The sequence below is a fragment of the Periplaneta americana genome, chromosome 16 (genome assembly GCF_040183065.1).
Source record: "Periplaneta americana isolate PAMFEO1 chromosome 16, P.americana_PAMFEO1_priV1, whole genome shotgun sequence".
Lineage (NCBI taxonomy): Eukaryota > Metazoa > Arthropoda > Insecta > Blattodea > Blattidae > Periplaneta > Periplaneta americana.
This window is the reverse complement of record NC_091132.1, coordinates 172,689,964-172,705,899: the sequence shown is the minus strand read 5'-3', so window position 1 is coordinate 172,705,899 and position 15,936 is coordinate 172,689,964. Positions and strand designations below refer to the sequence as shown.

Here is a 15,936-nt window from a genome sequence, read left to right as displayed (position 1 = left end):
TAATTAGGAACATTAAATCCAGACGTTTGAGATGGGCAGGGCATGTAGCACGTATGGGCGAATCCAGAAATGCATATAGAGTGTTAGTTGGGAGACCGGAGGGAAAAAGACCTTTAGGGAGGCCGAGACGTAGATGGGAGGATAATATTAAAATGGATTTGAGGGAGGTGGGGTATGATGATAGAGACTGGATTAATCTTGCACAGGATAGGGACCGCTGGCGGGCTTATGTGAGGGCGACAATGAACCTTCGGGTTCCTTAAAAGCCATTTGTAAGTAAGTAAGTAATAATAATAATGATAATAATAATAATAATAATAATAATAATAATGGGCCAGGGGCGGGCCTCACGCTGTGGTGGGTTAGCTCCCTGACCCGAGTTGCGCTCCAGCGTAGGTTCGAATCCCGTTTGGGCTGACTGGTTGGGTTTTTTCCGAGGTTTTCCTCAATCGTAAGGCGAATGTCAGGTAACTTATGGCGAATCCTGAGCCTCGTCTCGTCCAATACCATCTCGCTGTCACCAATTCCATCGACGTTAAATAACCTAGTAGTTGATACAGCGTCGTTGAATAACTAAGTCAAAATTAATAACACTACTGTTACTATTACTGATACTACTAATAATTTTAAGAAGAAGCAGAAAAAGAATAAGCTATACACAAAAAGAGATGATTTATTATATTCTAATCGAAAATGCTCTCTCAATTAATATCACTCAATAAAAGAATTTTATTCCAATGGATACCATCCCATTGTGGAATCCTGGGAAACGAGAATGCGGATGCTTTAGCAAAGAAGGGCAGCACTGCTACTTACAGACCTGTTACTAAATCTACGTATTACTCTGTGAAAAGATTTATTAAATCTACATACTTAGACTTCAACAAACAAAATTTGATAACTCAATCCCAAGGGAAAAAATGGAACTCTCTGCATCATAATCCACAGTTAATTCCCGATTTACCACGAAAATCATCTGTAGCTGCATTTAGATTGGCAACAGGCCATGATTGTTTGGCCAAGCACCTGCATAGAATTGGAATATATCAGTCCCCAAACTGCCCATTGTGCAACTCAAACCAAGAAATGGATTCGGAACACCTCAAAATCTGTGCTTCAGTGGCTGACCATGATAATATCTTTGAAAAATATTGGAGTGCAAGAGGTCAAATGACTTTATTGTCAAACGCCTGGCATTAGAAAACAACATCAACATATTCTAATCTGTAACTGTACATATCATCTGTATACGGAAATTAAACCAAAATATTCACGGCATAATTGATCCTGGTATATACCGTATCGTTTGATAACAACATAGTATATGTGGGAAGGCAGTCACTGATTTACAACAATAATCCAACACATCGCTATTGAATTTCCTAACACAGGCGTAGAAGTTCTGCAAACACATATGAATTGCTTTGCAGGCTAGAATTTCAGCTCTGGTGGATGTGATCAAGACAGAACCAGAGGTCGATCCGTTGGCCGTACAAACAAATGAGGACTCAGACAAAGAAGATAAGAAATATATATTGAAGGTAGGTCTACGTGAGAAGACTTATTGCATGTATCGGTAACTTGTTTTGGATGCGAAGAGTTTGAAGTAAGTACGTCTCCTATCGAAGAAACGATTACCGAAAACCAATGGTGGCGTTACTGTCTGTTTTGACGTGTGTATGTAGGGACGCCGTAGGGGCGAGAGGTGCGGGCCGATGGAAGTACTGTCTCTTCCAAGAAGATGAACAAATGAGGACATCATTGTGAAAAAAAATAACGTAGGAAGAAAAAAATTCGAAGCTAATTAAACGCGCAACACATGTTTACACATGAAATAATACCGTGCGATACAGGACACGTATTCACATGCAATGGAACAAACTAAAGTCGTAACTATCACAACGCTAGACTGATTCTATCGATGTCATTTCTCTTCCGACTGTACTCTTGAATATCATTCAAGTTATCTCGTGACCTTTCCTGTCGCCCGCTCTTCCTTATCGCACTGTTTGATTCGCATTCCTTCCGTCGATAATCCGTACTTGCGAGACCTATATCGAAATTACAGAATTACTTTCTATGCATGAAATATGAAGGAGTTGTCGTCTAAATTATGTTTTATCATGTCTTCTGGCTAAACTATTACCAAAGTAGTTTCCTTCGTACCCTCCTGATTTATTTTGCATATACGAATCTGTGACAGGTTAGGTGTGATTATTCGGCTGCTGTGTCTTCCATATACGATCAGCTGCATCTCCACCGCACAAAAAAAATCCGTTATATATTCAGCGACTTTCACTTCCCAAATCGCAGTAACCACCTCGGTGCTAGTTTCCCCATGTCTTCTAATCGCAACGTTTATTTTCAGTCGTAACGTAAGCTACCCTTTTGGATTGAACATACTTATATCTAATTTGAATCAGTTACAGCCCGCGCAAGGAACGATTACCGAAACGATGTGGTGGCGTTACCAGCGAATAGGGTTTATAAAGAATGGACACTTCGCATCGGTACATTTGATGTAGCCGGACTGATTTCAATGACCTTGAAGCCAGCTAGAGCGTGAAATTCTGCTTTCTCCCTAAAGTTGGCGTTGATATCACGCCACCTAGCAGTCGACACAGCGGAAATATAACACATACAATTAATTTATATAGGTACATTATGTACTCAAATAAAATAAATTGGATACATAAAATAATAAATCCGTCATTAACTTTAATGTCTAGACTCTAGAGTTCCTTTATAATGAGAGTTGAGACGTTGACCCCAACAACAATTAAAATATGTAATGATTTGATAGCGCTGAAAATGGAAAAACAAAACTCTCATGAGAAGTAAAACCATATACCTAGGCCTATATTATATTATATTCAAATATTAAACGAATTTGATACATAATTTTATAATATATTATTTTATAGTATAATTTATTATATCCTAAATCCGTATAAAAAATTATTATTACTACTAGTTTGTCACTGAGAAATAAGGAAAAGCTGTTAACTTGAATTTATTTGAAGGAAAGCGTTACTGGATTATGCAATAAGGTAGGCGATGTTTGGATCCTGTGTCTAAACTCTATTCTCAATTATTATCTTAGCGTATGCTCGATTACGCTAACCTCTAGCGCTTGAAAGTGGAACTAAACGCTGGCGCACAGAGAAACAAAACACAGGAAAATTCGCTCAGTGTCCATTCTTTATAATCCCTATTCGCTGGCGTTACTAGATTATGTGATCTGGGAGAGTCATACTGTAGGGTCGCGTAAACTAGCAAGCTGTCCTTCCAAGTCCTGATTATGACGTAAACACGGTAACTGAGGAGTGTTGATATTATTGTACAATAGTTAGTACTAGCGTGCAATACCACTAACGTCCACACCTGTGGAGTAACGGTTAGCGTGTCTGGCCACGAAACCAGATGGCCCGGGTTCGAATCCCGGTCGGGGAAGTTACCTGGTTGAGGTTTTCTCCGGGATTTTCCCTCAACCCAATACGAGCAAATGCTGGGTAACTTTCGGTGCTGGATCCTGGACTCATTTCACCGGCATTATCACCTTCATACCATTCGGACGGTAAATAACCTGAGATGTTGATACAGCGTTGTAAAATAACCCAATAAAATAAATAAATAAAAGTTACCTATTGTCCACAACGAAACAATACGGAAAGCCCTAGAAAAATTAATTTTCTCTGTAACTTCAATGAAAAAAATTTATAAAATTTATGCAGTTTTTGGAATTTCAAAAATATTGTGCACAAAAATACGGTCTTTTCTAACTTTTCCTCAATTCTGTTATTATGCACTTGCCACCATAATAGAGAACAACAAATTTAAACTGTATCTCTTCTGTAGAATGAGAACTTACTCAACCTGCACATCTCTGGGATAAAGACAGAGAGTGTGGACCCCAGCGATGATCCGTTATCGGAGGTGAAATGTGAAGAAACTTCAGTGAAGTCTGAAATTCAGGTGAGTGGAGCAGTATTAGCTTCAGCAGTAACAGCAGTAGTAGTAATATGCGGTGCGTCAGCAGCTACAGCTGTTTGTGCTATTTACGTTAATTTAACACATGCAAATATAATCAGCGAGAAATATAAAACACTATCACATATTTAAAACTTTTGTCAAGCTAACAATTGAAACAAAAGACAAGTGAGTCGGATTAAATAATTCGTTGTAATCTTAGCCGCTAAAAATAATATATTTCACGAGATATAAATAGTCTGTTTCAGGTCCAGTGACAATTTTCCTTACTAAGCTTAAATAACTTTTTTAGCTTTTTGATTTTGCTACGTTATAACTCTTCATATGAGTATAAATTTCTCTTATTCAGAAATTTTTGTTAATTCCTTCATTTTGCCTATTTATACGTAATTTTAATAATGTAAATGTAAATGTTCCTGAAAAATGTACAATTTTTAAGTGTTTCTCTTCTTTCAGGTATTTGATTTCGCTACGTTCATTATACTTGTAAACCCGTAATTATACATTTTCTTGAAAATGTTTCCTTATCAGTAATTATTATTTCAAGCTTAGTGAGTTTACTAAGATTCACAGTAATTCTACTTGTAATATGCTCACAGATTTTTGTGAAAATATTAGTTTGTTAAGCAAATATTTTAGCTCATATGATCTCCAAAATATATTTAGTATTTATTTATTTAACCTCATAGAGATAAGGCCATTAGGCCTTCTCTGCCCTCTACTAGGAGATTACAACTATAATATGAAGAATAAAATTACAACTAATATTAAATTTACAATTACAGTTACAATAAAAATTAAAGTACGACAAGATTACCTGATTAATGAAATCTAGACAATTTATCATAGAAGTTAAGAACAAAGAATATTTTTGTATTTACTGAATTACAAATTAAACCTAGAATAACAAAATTCTATAGTGATAAAATTACCATATATTGAGATATTTTGTGATAAATTAAGAAACCATGCATTATATACATGCAATTATCAATTTTCCTGAAAACTTTACATTTATTAAGAATATTTTCATCTGTTCGACTTTGCTAAACTTTATCATTATTCAACTACTATATTACAAACTTTCCTGAAACTTTTACCTTTTAATAATGGAATTAATTACTTACTAGTAATTTTATTACTTTCTTCGTTTTGCTCATTTTTATTTCTGTATTGATATGATTATAAATTGTCCTGTAAATCGTACTTTCATTATGCAATGTTTCTTACCCTTTTGGATTTGCTAAGTATTGTACTGGCGCATTTACCTGATAATCTTTCCCTTGTTAAGCAATGTTTAACCCACTAAATTTGCTGTTTCAATCTATATCACCTACAAACGCTCTTTAAATCGTCCTGCAATATTTTAGGATATATATTTTGCCACTGAAAATAGCCAACATTTACACAATACATATTATATGCATTAGACAGTCACATTTAAAACTGCATACTCCCAATTGAAAACAGATAATGATTTAAAAATTAATTAGATCTGAAACTCAAATGTAGGACATATTTCCTCAATCTTTGACCACATTCAATACAGCACAGAACTTCGTACTTGACTGGGCTTTTAATGCACAACTTGATTGGGCATCGAACCTGGGCCGTCACTGTGAATGGCACAGCAAACACGAAGAGAAATTGTGTGTATGTGAAATATGTTGTCGTTAATATTTTCAGGATGGAACACAATCTTGGCTCTCTTTAGGAAGGCCAGTCTTGTCGCAGAAAGTTGAACATGAAAGCAATTGATATAATCAACATGTTTGAGTTTTGTCTGTACTTTTCTTTTTCAGGAAGATTGGTGCAACGCTAACACACAGGAAGGAGAGCGGAAAGTGGAAGATAGTGGGAGGTGAGTGTAGTTTGGGAATCTTCATTTTGTCGTTGTCCTCACTAGTTCACTTACATAATAAAACGAAGCAGGAATTACTTTGAAGATTAGTTGAAGAAGGGGAATTCACATTCAATTCATAGCCTGAAAAATTCTTGTGGAATTATTAAAATGACATCATTACGTCAAAAAGGCGTGGCATTAAATTTATGTATTTTTTCTTTCCTTCTCACATACTGTCCCATTAACGCTGACATTAATTCAACAATATAAGCTAAATGAGGAGCTTTTTTTTTTTCAAAAGTTAACATGTCCATTTTTAGAAAATGCTACAAATATGCGTCTCTGTGATAAACGAACATTTTTCTTCGGTAAAAATTTATATCAATGGATTGCAAAAGAAAAAAAATCTTTAATATTTCGCCACAGAACATATTTTGTTCATTGCAGAAAAGTAAATTTTTGGTTTCTGAAGTGTATTTTCGTATATTGGACATGTTAAGTTTTAAAAAAAGCTCCTCAAATGTTTCATTCACTTTCAGGAACATGACACTGTATAACCTAAGATGTTCTTTATTTGCGACATGTTCGCCAAAACTGTTCGCCAGCATTGTCAGGGCCAACAATAATTTATCATGAAACATTTGGCCAGCCCAAAATATCGCCAATGTTGGAAGTTACACAATGTACGTACCTCCACCCAAAACTATCTGCATCATGCACCTTTATCAACTTCTTTATTTGTTACTCTATCAGACAGATTAATTTGCCAAAGAGAGGGAAAAGTAATATTCCGTAATGAAAGATGGAGAGTGATATGTTTTCTTGCTTAATGGGACTTATCAGGTACAAGTCTGAGGTTGGCTGGATGACTGGATCACATTTGTTGGCATAGAAAACATTAATCACCCATTTCAACATTTGAATAAATATTTCATGTATATGATGCAAATGGTGAAAGCTATCCCAAGTTCAAGAAACTGTACCAGGTGTAGTCCTGAAAAAGGAAAGCCAAGTGTCTGGTTTCCTGTCTCGTAACAGAACCTTATAAACCGCACTTTTCAATATGTGATGTGATTATTATACACACCTGAAATGCTTTGTTGTAGTGTTGCAGGTACTCACAACAGTGAGCTTTGGACTCAAAGCACATCACACTGCTACAAGGTGACCCAGGATGATCGTGTTACTAGCCAACAAAACAAGGAGATAAGTATATATTTTATATATTTTGATGTACCGAAGTACATATGATATTTCCATGCAGATATTCTGCGTCATCACATGATCAAATCCCGGCGACGGAGAGAATTTTTCTCCGTTCCATCTCTCTTTCATCAAGGAGATAAGTGTTTCCTCAGAAAAACCTTCCTATGATAATATTGGCTGTGGAATACTGAAGGGATTGCTTCTAAGAAAGAATGAAGAGGAGAGACCTCGGACGACACAGACCGACGACAGTTCAATGAACAGTATCTGTCCAAAGTCTTCTGGATCTTCTGAAAACATCGAGACACATTTGGGCAGTCAGACATGTGCCAAATCATTCGTATATCAAGACGCGGGAAACAAGGGATTTAAATGTGATATTTGTGGCAAAAGTCTTTCCCGCTCACATTCCCTGAAAGTACACATTCGTCAACACACAGGCGGAAAACCATTCACATGCGACGTGTGTGGTAAAAGTTTCTCAGATTCTTCAATCAGCAATATACATAAGCGACAACACACGGGCGAAAAGCCGTTCAAATGCGATGTGTGCGATAGAAGTTTCTCAAATTCCAGATATCGGATAATGCATGTACGTCTGCACACGGGAGACAAGCGCTACAAATGTGATATTTGTGGTGAAAGATTTCTGCGTTCAGAACATCTGAAAAGACATGTGAGCTATCACACAGGGGAAAAAACCATTCAAATGCGACACCTGTGGTAAAAGTTTCTTAGATTCAACACATTTTAAAGGACACATGCGGCAGCACACGGGCGAAAAGCCGTTCAAGTGCCATATCTGCGGCAAGCGTTTCTTAGATGTCACGTACCGGAGAAATCATGTCCGCCAACACACAGGGGAGAACCGTTATGTATGCGACTATTGTGGGAAAGAATTTGTTCTGTTTGGATCTCTGAAGAGACATGCACGTCAGCATACAGGCGAAAAACCGTTCAAATGCCACGTGTGTGGTGAAAGTTTCGATGTGCCGACACACAGGAGAGAAACGGTACAAGTGTGAGGTTTGTGATCGCAGGTTTTCGCAGTCTGGGACTCTGAAGAGACATCTACGTCACCACACGGGTGAGAAACCATTCAAATGCGATATTTGCGGCAAGAGCTTTATGCAATCGGCAAATCTTAAAAAGCATAAATGTCAGCACTAGGGCTAAGAATTGAATGCCGTTACATTAGGCAGGTAGGTAGGCAGAACTTTATTGTCGAAGGCATAATATAAGCATAGACATGGTCAAGTATATACAATTACAATTTAATTTAAAATAAGTCAAATATAAAAAACATTATTCATTTCGAGGGCCCATGTGTGCATCCTCAAGATTGTAGGGACACAATTTTATTAATTTCGTTTTTATATAATTCCTAAATTTGAGAAACTTTTTTGTATATTTGATGTGATCAGGCAAACTATTGTAGATTTTGATTCCAAAGACCATATAGGTTCTACTAGTGTTTGTAAGATGGTGTGTTGGAATAGTTAAACTATTTTTGTTACGAGTATCGTGTTGTGGAAGTCACAGTTTTGGTGAAAATCAGACGTATTTTTATAAGTTAGTCGTAAAACATTAAAAATATATAAACCATAAACAGTAAGAATATTATATTGTAAAAAATGTTCCCCACAAGAGGTCCTACTGTCAACGCCAGCTATGCACCTGAAAATATGCTTTTGAGCAATAAATACGTGGTACAGTCATTAAGTTCTGACACTGACGCCTGAAGGGTAGGCACCCACAAGAATCTGGATGTCTCAGAAGATGTCACGTGATACGGCGTACACTTAAACAGATCGACATCCTCCCTCAATATAGTCGCCGTTGGCCGCTATGCACGTCTGCCAACGTTGGTGTAGCTGCTGGAAGCACCGCTGAAAGATGTTGGCAGGAAGATGCCGTACGGCTTCTCTTGTGGCAGTCATGACCTTTTCGGCCGCATAAAAATTACGCCCTCCTAGGATTGATTTCATGAGGGGAAAGAGAAAAAAAATCGCATGGTGCGAGATCAGGTGAGTACGGAGGGTGTGGCAAAACAGCGACCTGTTGCCTTGCAAGTTCCTCTTGGACAAGGATGGAGCGATGTGCAGGGGCGTTGTCGTGTAGCAGCAGCCAATTCGTCCTATGCCAAAGCTCAGGACGCTTACGACGAATTGAATTGCGTAAACGGCCAAGAATCTCTTTGTAGAGGATCTTGTCTACAGTTGCACCTTGTGGGATGAATTCTATGTGAACAATTCCATTTGAATAAAAAAAAAAACTGTTAAAGCATCACCTTGCCTTTTGACCTGTCTTGTTGCGGATTTTTCTGTCGTGGAAATAATGGCGTTTTCCAGGTGGCGGATTGTCGCTTCAGTTGCGGATCGTAAAGGAAACACCATGTTTCTTCTCCAGTTATGATCGGTTATAGCAGTTTCGCCTAATTTCTGACAGAACGTGACGTTTGCCCGTTGCTCAAACTGCAACATACTCGAGTTCCGACGCGCGCATTCAGATCACCGTCACAACAATGACCGTAGTTCTGCTTACAGTGCATGCACTCAACTGTCTCTTGTTGGGTCGAGAGACTAACTGACAAGGTATCATACCATGGCGCCACCTATGCGCTATAGTGCACCACTACGCCACTATGCGCTCAGTATTAGAACTTAATGACTGTACCACGTATATCATTCAGCATGGTTCCAGATACCCAAAAACAAACACCATATGAAAGCCTTGACTCGACGTGTGCGAAATAATAAGACATTAATACATCGTGATTTATTATCGTCCTCAAAATTCTGATTTGGTAACAAATGCTATTGAGTTTAGAAATTAAACTCATGCTCTTCATGCGCCTCTGATTAGGTACCGGTACGTAATTGCGTTGGGGTGAGGGGTTTGAGTGTGTTTCGTTCAGCAGTGAACTTCAGTTGATCGGTTACATTACGACCGAATACTGCTATTCGTAACAGGCAACATTCAACGTCCTGTGAAGAAGAATAATAGCAAGCAGTGGCGTAGCATGAAATTTTGAGCAGGGGAAGCTAACTCAAGTTGTCTTTCATGCAATATGAGAAAACGTATTACAAAAATACAGTCTTAAATAAATAGTAGTCAATTTCAAGTCAGCACTCGAAGATTGGTTGGAACATAATAAGTAACACCAATAAGGCATGACCTCAAATGAGACGTAATAAAATACGATTTCACGGTTTACACATATCTCTTAACAAATAGACACGTATACGTATAACATTAGCTCACTCCCTGTCATACTTAGAGAAATCACAATATTAGTATCATTACGTAAGTATGCGTCTGTCTTTTGGTTGTGTCCTTCATTGACAGCAAGGGAGTCGGTCATTTGTTTTTTAAATCACACTTTTGTTCGTAAGTCAGTCTTGATAATACAATTGTCCTAAAAAATTCAAGTAAATTAGTGTCAGGAACTGTTATTTCGCTCATTATTTATTATATCAGCCACAATGCACACTAACACTTCAACTGAACACAACTGACGAAAAGGGATAACTCGGAAACTACTTATTTTAAATGTTAAATCTAGCTTCTTTGCGAGCCTTGCGACTAGGGTAGTTTAAAAGGGATGGAAAATCTGCGGGGTGGATTACACAGAAGAAACCGGTCTGCTAGGAAGCTGGTGTGTGCAGGCATCTTGTTTACTGCTGCATCACAAATCATCCTGAGCTGCCGCATCACAACATTTAAAGCGTAAATATAAATTCTATTAAAATTGATAAATAATTTTCTCCATAAACTGCAGGTTTATTATGAAATCATTATTAACTGGGGAAGCTAAGCTTTTTAGCTTACATTGACGCTACGCCACTGATAGCAAGATGCCGAGGACGAAATTTGTGACATTTTCAAATGAGGAAATTTGTAATTATGATACAGATTTTGAGATAATGCTTATGTAAAATGTTTCTGCAGAAGTGCAACGAAGTATCTCTAGATATAAGGCTGTGTTTTCTAGAAACAGGCAATTATTCTCCTTCGAAAATGTGGTTTGTTATTCACTGCAACAATATATGAAATGAAAAATTATTGTGAACAAAAACGTAGTACACTATCATATTAACATAGTGAAATAATAAGGCTGATGCGTGTTGTAAATATCATATTAGGTGTATTTTCTACAGACATAAAATTGCACGTAGTCAATGATATGGTGACGAACCGAATAGTTGGAACACGAAATAGGAAACAATGTAGCAAACGAGATAAAAAAGAATACTAGATAAGCATTATGTATATTTAAATCTATGTTAAATTTCTGACAATTTCAAGTGAGGATATTTATAATAATGATACACACTTTGAAATAGATAATGCTTCTATCAAATATTTCAAATATATCATTGTTTCTGCAGAAGTGGAACGAAGTTTTTCTTGATGTAAGGCTGTGTTTTCTAGAAACAGGCAATCATTCTCCTTCGAAAATTTGAAAATGTGGTTTGTTATTCACTGCAGCAATATGTGGAATGAAAAAATATTGTAAACAAAAACGTCATACACTATCATATTAACATAGTGAAATAATAACGTTGATATGTTTGGAAATATATTACGTGTATTTTATACACGAAAATAAAATGGCTTTAAAGTAGTGCAATTTTTGTTTAACAAAGAAAATTATGTCTCTAAATGTTTCTTTAGCAGATAGTTGTGTTTCGAAGTCAAAGGAGTGGCTTTCAACCACCCAAATGCTGAGGACTAACTTACCGTGAGGATAAGCATGAGTTCAAACGAACGAGAGACACTGCGTTAACTCACCCCAACTCTGAGACGTACTCGAAGTCAGAGGAGCACAAAGCACACTGTTGATGAGCCACTGACTAGCGACAGTAAAAAGTGTCTCAGTGATTACAATTGCAGATAATATTAACTCTACTGCAGACTCTCAGTTTAGCATGATGTTAAGCATCCTTCATTTGCAGACATTGGCTGTAGAAATGTCAACACAATGATTTCCTTTGTATTCTGAGTCACCACCAACGCTGTCGGAGGGTATCAATTCAATTTGAAAATCGAATAATTTTGAAGGAAAAAATTTTTCCGGGGCTGGGTATCGAACCCGGGACCTTTGGTTAAATGTACCAATGCTCCACCAACTGAGCTACCCTGGAACTCCACCAGACACCGATCCAATTTTTCCCTCTATATCCACATACCTCAAAATGGGCTGACAACCGTCAAGTAACCAACACTTAAATTGTGGTTTTCTGTTAACGAACAGTGACGTGTATTATGCAAATCAAGCTTTCTGGTATAACTCCCTGTAAAGTTGATTTGAATAATTTCGAGGGAAAAACTGAAAGTCCATTGGGATTAGAACTCACATTCTGTGGTTTAGTAATGCCTTACTGTAACCACTACACCACCAGGTGACCCTCTTATGTAAGTTGATGATGCTTTTCCTATCACCTTCCACGAAGCCATTCAAATGAGGTCTTCGAAGTAAGAATACCTCCGTCTGCAAGACTCCAATACAGATATATCGGCATACATACCAGCTGTTCCCGTTTGTTTACAGCAAGATTTTTCTGTTGAGATGGTTTTAAAATATGTCTGAAGAATACACTGTACGCAAGAGACAAATTAAAATCAATTTTTGGACTCGAGTTGAGTCGTACGTTCTTCAGTTACATTATGAATTCCGAAACTGGACTTATCAGTAAGTTGGGAGGGAAAGACTTTTAGACACTTTACCTTTTACTTTTACTGTAAGGTCGTAGGGACAACTTTCCTACCATCTTATGTCACTACAGCGAGTGAAATGATTTGCCCCATAATTTCGTGAATATATATATCAATTTTTTCTGATATATTTCACTTAATCTTGGACTATCATTAAGGAATTTGAATTTTCCATGCATAAAATTAAGTTTCCAACACATTTCGCGTAAATCGTTAAAACCAAAAAATCAGACCCCTAGCAATCAATAAAATATACCTCACCGTAACAGGAAGATAGAGTCTAACACACTCAGGTTCGATGAGTAATGTGATACAAGGCACTAAGTACTCCACAAACCTCGTAATTGGTACACACAAATTCTTTTGCTGAATTTTCTTCAGAACATTCGTTCTCTCCACTCGTGTCGGTAGCAGTGTGCTATTCACAGAGGAAATATCTTCTGCCTAGTTATCAAAAATTTTGGCAGAAAACAATACTGCATTAGTGGTTAATAGAAAAGTGCTTCAGTTTTCACAATGGGTGGTTATGTTATTTTCTGTCTTGTTAGTTAAACTCGGGATTAGTGTAGATTCTTATTATTTTTTCTAACATCGTTATTAACGACGCTGTATCAACTACGGGGATTGATGATAGCGAGATAATATTTACAGAGATGAGACCGAGGATTCGTCACAGATTACTCGACATTTGCCTTACGGTTGAGGACAACTTGGGGAAAAACCCAAACATGTAATCATCCCAAGCTGGGGATCGAACCCGCGACCGAGCGCAACTTAGCGTTGGCAGGGAAGCGTCTTAACCGACTGAGCTACGCCACTAACTTGGGTTTATTGCAACAGAAATTTAACTTCGACATTAACGCGGTCCACTTTATTAGGGTCCTGACATTTACTATTATAGAATACCTCATGTGTGTAATGACATACTGAATATGCTCCTCCTGTGGAAGAGATGACGTCATCCAGTCCGTGGAGATGAGTGGAATAAACATTGGGAATTGAAATAGAAGTTGGATGCCGGTACTCCTTTCCATTTTTGTCTTTAAACATCCCGCACTTAAATTCAAGGAGGTGGAGGCTTCTAGCACAGTCTACTATATACAGTCGCGAAGCTCAATATGTCGTAAAAATGCAAACATGGGTAGTTGCCCACCACTAGGATCGCTACTATCGTCCTCCTAGCAGCCGACAAAATATGTTACACTTTCGTTGTCGTGTTCTTTTGGAAAAATTAACACCTTCCTTCCATTATTGAAATATTAAATGCATAAAGTTAATTTATTATTTTAATGAAGTATATTAAATTCCACCATAAATTCGAAGATATCTGCAAGAAATAAGTTAATATAATTTTTGTTTGTGCAAAACGAACTGAAATTTACTATAATAGCATCATTCATTCAAGATTATAGCGATAATTAACTATGAAACCAATAAATATTAATTTGCATTTCTCTTTACAACAATAATAATGGAAATATGAATTAATGGAGTAACTTACGTGTACCGGTACTTGTGGTGTAGGCTTACGTAGTTAACAAAGTGGGATGAGATTAAGCAATAATAATCACACTAGAATTGGAAATAAAACGTGATCAATAAATTTTATTGCAACAGACTTTTTCTACCTCTCTAGTAAAGCAACAAATAAAAATAACAACAAAATTAACAGCTATAATTAAAAACATATCCTTTGAAAAAAAAAAGTAGGCCTAAGCAATAATAATCCCACCAGAATTGAAAATAAAACGTTATCAATAAATTTCATTAAAACAAACTTAATTTTTCTAAGTCTTTAGTAAAATAACACATAAAAATAATAACAAAATTAATAGCTACAATTAAAAATATATTCTCTGAAGAAAAAAAGGTAGACCTAACCTTTATTTCTCTGGAAATTTAGCAGCCTAAGTGACAGAACTTTAATCGGTATCTAATGTCCTTTCGGTTAGACTGAAACATTTCATTGTGAAATTTAAGGATATAATGTATTCTAACAGTCACAAAGAACTATAAAAAGTAAGAGTTTTGTTTCTGCACAGCATTCTTGTGGAAACCCAGGAACCTTTCTGAATCTTTCGGAAATCGGAAAAAGGATAACTCTGGCCTCTTTCTCTTACTGTTGCTACAATTTATAGCACTACAAACGTCTCCTCCTTGTCCCATATGATTATTCCAATTATTATATTTTAGCCATTAACATTTTCATTATAACCAATAACGAACATTTCACAAGCATCAATGTGAAATACGCAACGAGCTAGCACTCGATAGAAATACGACACAGTCCAAAGTCGACCATGGACAGTCTATTGTTTCTAGTTGCTAACCGCTTGGAGCGCTTTATCACGAGATTTGCAAAAAAACACCTCACGCTTCGCGACTGTATATAGTAGACTGTGCTTCTAGTTTAACTACTTCACAAACGCTTCCTCATTCCAGGGGCCTACTCTCGAGACAAAGTAATTTATTCTATATGATTCACACATTAATAATTATGTTAAAAAAAACTATTTCTGTCTTTATATCCCCCGCGTTTATTACTTAGTAACATTTATATTTCGTTAAGTGTTACATGTCCACATCAAATTTCACAACCGAACAGATCACCATTTAAACATAGAAGACGATTCATAATTATTTTAAAAAAGAACTTACTTGGACAATAATCAATCGCCACTACCATTAAAAATGCTTTCTGGGTGGTGCGGTCCAAGCCTTCAAACACAATCTGTCCAGAAATTTGCACCTGGACCTCTTGACCAACATGTCTTAGCAGTACATGGCATTATGGCGGTCAAACATCCATTCATTACTATGGTGGTTAGTTCTACGTTTATCTGTGCAAAGTAGTGGGCGCTGGAAAGTAAAACTACGTGTTCAGTAGCCTACGCTGTACTAGTCGCAGGATGGTACGTAATTATTAAAGGATCATTCCATGAAATTGGGACATTTTCAGGAAAAAGAAAAATCTCAGAATCTCTGCTTGTTATATGTCATATTTTTTCGTAATGATCCGAATTTTTTGAACCTGACAACACTCATTGTGTAAAAACACGTATTTGGAAGAAAAAGCACAAAAAACTCTGTGGTTTAAGAGCGCGAAATTATCTATTAGAAATCACATATCTGAATGCACATTTAAGGCAAATAAATAATTACTTCTGTATGTTAAATGC

General features: G+C 36.8%; 1 protein-coding gene and 1 long non-coding RNA gene across 2 annotated transcripts in view; one reads left to right on the top strand and one right to left on the bottom strand.

Annotated features, from left to right (window-relative positions):
* The window catches only part of LOC138691942 (zinc finger protein 239-like), a 196,293-nt gene that overhangs the window by 162,744 nt on the left and 17,613 nt on the right, over window positions 1-15,936 (bottom strand). The gene's annotated exons all lie outside the window — the stretch shown is intronic.
* Window positions 380-7,045, top strand: LOC138691945 (uncharacterized). The gene is made up of 4 exons (XR_011329993.1): window positions 380-1,541; window positions 3,859-3,975; window positions 5,793-5,851; window positions 6,940-7,045. It is a non-coding gene; the product is annotated as an uncharacterized lncRNA (long non-coding RNA).